The sequence below is a fragment of the Anser brachyrhynchus genome, assembly GCF_964034855.1.
Source record: "Anser brachyrhynchus genome assembly, chromosome: 14".
Lineage (NCBI taxonomy): Eukaryota > Metazoa > Chordata > Aves > Anseriformes > Anatidae > Anser > Anser brachyrhynchus.
The window spans coordinates 6,078,423-6,084,045 of record NC_137709.1 but is presented as its reverse complement, the minus strand read 5'-3'; positions in this window follow the sequence as shown (position 1 = coordinate 6,084,045).

The following is a 5,623-nucleotide window of genomic DNA, read 5'->3' as shown; positions in this document are numbered from 1 at the left end:
GAGGGCTGGCAGCCCTGCAGCAAGAGGAGTTTCTCATCTGTTTTTTGTCTTAAAGAAACAAAAAGTCCCCATCCAGTTTCTGATGGAGAAACCTCCAGTCACAGCCGTTTGCAGGCTCGGGCTTTCACTTTCAGCCCAAGCCCAGGCCCGCGGGGGCGGCCAGGAGGACGTGTCGGCACCTCCCCGCTCTGCCTCTCCGCACCAGCCCCAAGCCTGGACTTGGACAATAACAAACTGAAAGAAAGGGAAAAAAAAATAGAAAAAATGGAAAAAGGATTTTGGATGCAATTGAGAGGAGGGGATAAAACAGCAGACTCTCTGCGCTTTTTCCAATTGTGGCTATGAACCTGAGACGAGGTTTCAGGGTGGGATTGCCTCCCAGACTTGTGGGGTTGAAAGAAAAATGATAATAAAAGCGACAAAAGCCACTGCGGTTTGAGGAGCTCAGTGCACGCGATGCACAGCCACTTCTCACCTTTCCCCCTGCGGCTGGCCGGGATGTCCCCAGCTGTAGCTGGGTCGGGGACAGCACCCAGCTGCTGGTGCCAGCTCGCTCCCTCCCCGTCCCCTTCTCCCCATGGCACCCTGGGCTCTCCCGTGCTCACGGAGGGGCCAGAGCATCCCTGAGCCTGTGCGGCTCTGCTGTCAGCTGTTTGCTCAAGGCAGATTTTGCAAGAGCTGGCTGTGCCCACCTGGCAGCCCCCGGCAGTTCTAGTCCCGTGTGCCTCATCCCAAAACCCCAGCCTGGGGTGCGGTGAAAGCACTGCAAGCTGGGGGGGTACCCCAGGGCCACATCCCCTCCCTGCAGGGAGATGGGAGCCGGGCTGAGACCAGACGGAGAGGTGATAAGAGACAAGGGAGCAAAAGGGAGCAGAGAATAATCCCAGCAGTGGGAAACCACCTCCTGAGCCGGCACTGCCCAGGCTCTGCCTCCTGAGACCTCGCCACCCCGCGGTGGAGGTGGCCCTGAAGAGCCCCCATGGCTGGTGTCCTCCCAACCCCAGCACGGGGGCTTGGTACGGCTGTCTCCGTGCCACAGACCGAGGGACGTTTCCCCCCGAGGGCCAGCCCAGCCCTGGCATCTCCACACCACCCGAATTAAAGGTTTTCCCCAGGCAGCCTCCAGGAGCGTCCCAGCAGGCAGACCAGGGCCGAAGGATCCAGAGTCCCTTGGTGCTCAGCCCAGCATGGTTTGGCAGGACGTCACCCACATTGGGGTCCCATGGGAGAGCAGGTTGGGGGCTGCTAGAGCTCCCGGGGGTCCCCAGCTGGACAGGAGGAGGTGGCAGTGCCCTCTCCATCCTCCCCAGAGACCCCCAGCACCAAGCCCAGCCCAGGGAGCCCCTTCCAGCCCTTCAGCCCTGCGAGTCCTGCTGGAAACCAAGAGGACGCCGGGCAGAGCGGTCAGGATTCCCCCGGCTCTCCCTGGGGCTGGGCGCTGCTATCTGTGATCGAGTGATGCCATCTCCTGGAAGCCTCAGGGCCGGGGAACGGAGGCCTGGGAGGTCCCCAGGGCCGGGCTGCAGCCGGCTGGCACAGACGGAGCAGCTCTGCAGGGGAGGCCGTGGCCTCACCACCTCCTCCACCCGTGGAGGAGGCACTCAGCACGGGAACCCAAGCCCTGCATGTCCCCGGCTTGCTCTGAGCCCCCTGGATCTTTCAGAGGGACGGGGAGATGCCTGCAGAGCTTCCCTTTCCCCCTGGATCCCCAGCACCCCCATGGGTATCTAACCTCCCCGCTGCCCCCCAGAGCAACCCCGTGGCCCAAGGCTGCCCCATCCCAGCATCGTGTGGCCCCCACGCCCACCCCTGCACCATCAGCTCCTCCTGACAGCATCCTGCGGGCAGAGGAGAGCAGGGAGCAGAGCGTGTCTGCTGTGCTCCGTTCCTGCCGCCCACCTCCAGAGCAGCATCCTGGAGAGCAGGGCGGTGCTGGGCAAAGCACAGCCACCCCTGACCCCACTGAATGCCCCGAGAGCATCCATCCCCTCCTCTCTGGCCATGTGCAACCCCTTGCAGCACCCTGCCCAGCGGCAGGGTCCTGCGTCAGACCCCTGCGTCCCCTCCGGCCTCACGCAGACCCGATGGTGGCCGGGGCAGGGGAACCTCGCTCCCTCCCCTTGTGCCGGCGCGGTGCACGCAGAGGGTTAACAATTCCCACGTTAAGTGGCTGCAGATGTGTGGGAAAGTCTGGGGCGAGCGGACGGCACCGTTATTAGTATTCACCCCCCGAGCCTGCCGCTGCCTCCCGGGGCCCCGCGCAGCGCATTTAATACCAGGGCTGGTGGCGGGGGTGAGCAGAGCGCGTGGGATGGGGGCGGAAAGGCCCCGGGGAGGGGGGGGCAGCGGGATTTCATCCTCTGCTGCTGCCTGCTGCCTCCTCCAAGCACCCCAACCCCGAGGAGGTCACAGGGTGGCGTCTGTAGGGACACGGCACCGCCACGGTGCCAGGGCTCGGCACTACCCCTGACACCTCCATCGCCTCCAAGCGCCCGTGGCCGGCCCCGGGATGCTCCCCGTGCTCTGTGCTTGGCCCTGTGCTCCCTCTGGAAGGAGCCTGGCACTTTTCTGTCCCTGCATCCTCTCTGGGCACTGCTGCCACCCGCTCCTCTCCTTCCGCAGAGCTCTGGGAAGGGCTGGATGAGGGCTGGGTGCAGCTTTCTGCAGGGCCCAGGAGCTGCAGCCAGCCGGGAGCACGTGCTGGTGGTGGCGGGTGGGGACCCAGCCGTGCTCTGCTCCTCTCTCATGGTCTGAGGCTCAGCACCACATCACAGCGATGCCGAAACTCCCGGGCTGACTCGTGGCTGATACGGGCTCAGAACTGAAGCCACGGGCCCTGGTTAAACCTCCAGAGAAGTGGGAAAGGCTGAGAGCTGCTGCTCCTGCCCTACCTGCCTCCCCCCTTGGTGGCACACGGGACCTGTCTCTGACTCCTGCACATCCTTTCCCACCGTCCTGCCAGCTCACCTGGCTCAGGTGGCTTAAAAGAGCTTTAAAAAAGTGGCTTTAAAAATATATCTTTTTTCCAGGGTTCCCAGCTCATCCTGGGATGGGACAGGAGGTCACGGAGCTGCTGTGATGCCAGAGCAGACTGCCCCAGAGCATCCCCATCCCGGTGGCCGCTGTGCCCCCCAGAAACCCAGCACCACACTGCCCCGAGCCCACGTTAGCTCTAAGGCCACTTATTTGGCCTTGCTAGAGGCTGGAGACCTCCGCAGAGAGCAGCTCTGGCAGCCTCCCCTGCAGCTGTCCTGGCCCCGGGGGGAATCGCTGCGTCCCGCAAGCCCCGCGGATGGAAGTGCAGGCGCCCAAAATAGAGGTGAGCAAAGCAGGGGGGAGAGGCGGGGGTCACCGAGCTGCTCCCTCCCGCCCACGCGCCTGCAGGCGCGAGTCCCTCCGGCGCTGGGGCTTCCTCCACGCTGGCCTTTCCCAGGAGCTGCCGTGACCCCGAACCAGCGCCGGCCCCGGGTGCTGGCTGGGGACGTGCGGCGCCGCGTGCTTGCCGGGTGCCGTGGGCTCTGCGGACCCCCCCGGCATCCCAAAGCAGCTGTCCTCAGCCCCAGCAGGCTCCTCTTGGGAATTCTGGGTGCCCCCATCACCCCTTCTCCCAGTCTGGGGCTGGGCGTTGGGGTCACCCCTTTATAGGGAGGAGGGGGAGCTGCCTGCCCTCAGGATCAGGCTGCGTGCTGCACCGTGCCGGGAGCCTGTCCCCGGTGCAAGGGGCCCAGCAGGATTGCACCGACGGGTTTTTCCCTCTCCTGTTGTTTCGGGAACGGGGACGGTGCCGGGAAATGGCTCTGTCTAGCTATTCCCAGCAGGGACCCAGCAGGCACGTCCTTATCCCTTGGGAAAAGCCTGGCAAAGAGCCCTGTGCGCAGCACATCCCCGCTGCCTGCCCCCTGTATGAGCCAGCTCTCGGACGCTCACCATCTCAGCCCGGGGGGCAGCCTGGCCCCCAGCGGGGGCTCTGAGCCACGGCCAGGACAGGGATCCCCACCGAGTGCCCCTAAGCAGGGTGCCTCCAGCCTGGATCTCTCCTTGTGCCCTGTGCCACCACCAGGTGAGCTCTCCAAACACAAGTTTTCCACTTTGGATTTCCGTCGGTGGGCAGCAAGCACCAAGATACCAGGAGATAAGCGGCGACGTCCCCGGCTGGGGAGTCACCAGATGTGCCCTTTGTGTGTGCCTTCGCCCAGCGAGACGGAGGGGATGACACTGCCTTGCCAACAAGCCGGCCCCAGATCTCAGCTGTGTTGTCTTTGTGGGAAGGGCTTTTTGATCCTGGAAAGAAAAAAGAAGGACATCTTTGCAGGGAAACGTTCTCTTTCAGGATGGATGGTGCATTTTCTTTTTTCTTTTTTGCTTGGATCAGACTAAAGCACATGCCCAAGGCAGACACGGGGACAAGAACTGATGGTTCAGAAGACAATTTCCATCCAAAGAGTCTATGCACCTTGTTATAAAGGTGAAACAAATTGCAGAAAATCCCTGTGCGGACAGACTATAACGTTGTGGCTATCAAGAGATCCCCAGAGAATTTATTTGAGCTCATAAAAGTGTGAGGGACCTAAAGTGGACCCATTAACCTGCTCCCCGTGGGCGCTCAGCCCGAGGGTGCAGCATGTCGGACACAATGGGATGGCCGAGGAGGAGATGGGAGCTTTCAGGTGAGACAGGCAGGTGCCAAGGGCTGGGCTCGCCCCTCTGCGTGGCCACAGAGCGGCTCCATGCCCCTCAGTAGACAAATGCCCCCATCCAGCCCCCACCAGCCCCACGTCCCCTACACCCCGTGCCAGGACAGCCCAGTTGCAGGGTATCTTTTATTCCCTTTTCCCCAGAAAACTCAAAAACCACTATCACAGATCCCTCCCATCGTAGGATGCTCTCACCCAGGAGCATCGTGGGGAGGGTTAAAGTGGCCAAGGGCACACGTAGGAGGTCCAAGGGCCCGGATGGGGGCTTTGGGGCCGGGGGGGGGCAATCCCAACACAGCCGGGGCAGGAGGTCCAGAGGGAATACGCGGAGTCAGTTCAGCACAGGCCTTCTTTAATAAAAACATGAGTCAGCTGCTGGCGTGGGCAGCGGATTTTCTAAACATCCCCTCATATCCTGAGAAAGGAAAAAAAAAAAAAAGAAAAGAAAAGAAAACGGGAGGGGGGCCTAGAGAAAAAAATAAATAAATAAATAAAAAGAAGAAGAAGAAGAAAACAGGGAAAAAGGCCAGAATTGAAAGCAGACACAGGGAGAGGGAGAGCAGCTCCCTTCCCTCTGGTTTAAGGAGGCGAGAGCCGGGCTGGTCCCGGCTCCTTTTGTTTCCGCTAGCTGGGCCCTGCTGCTCCCCTGCTCGGCTGCCTGCGGCCAGCCTCCCCTCTCTGCAGCCTCTTGGCCTTCTCCTCCTTTTATTTTTATTTTTATTTTTTTTTCATCCCTCCTCATCGCGCCGCTCCGCTGGGCTTTAATCGAAAGTTTGGCTCAGCAAAGGGTCCCGCAGAGGGTGGAGGGAGGAAGTCACAGGGACTCCGCTGGAGAGGGAGCCTCCCGCTCCTCCTCCTCCTGCTCCTCCTCCTCCTCCTCCTCCTCCTCGCCAGGGCTCGTTTATTTATACACGCACACACACACGCGT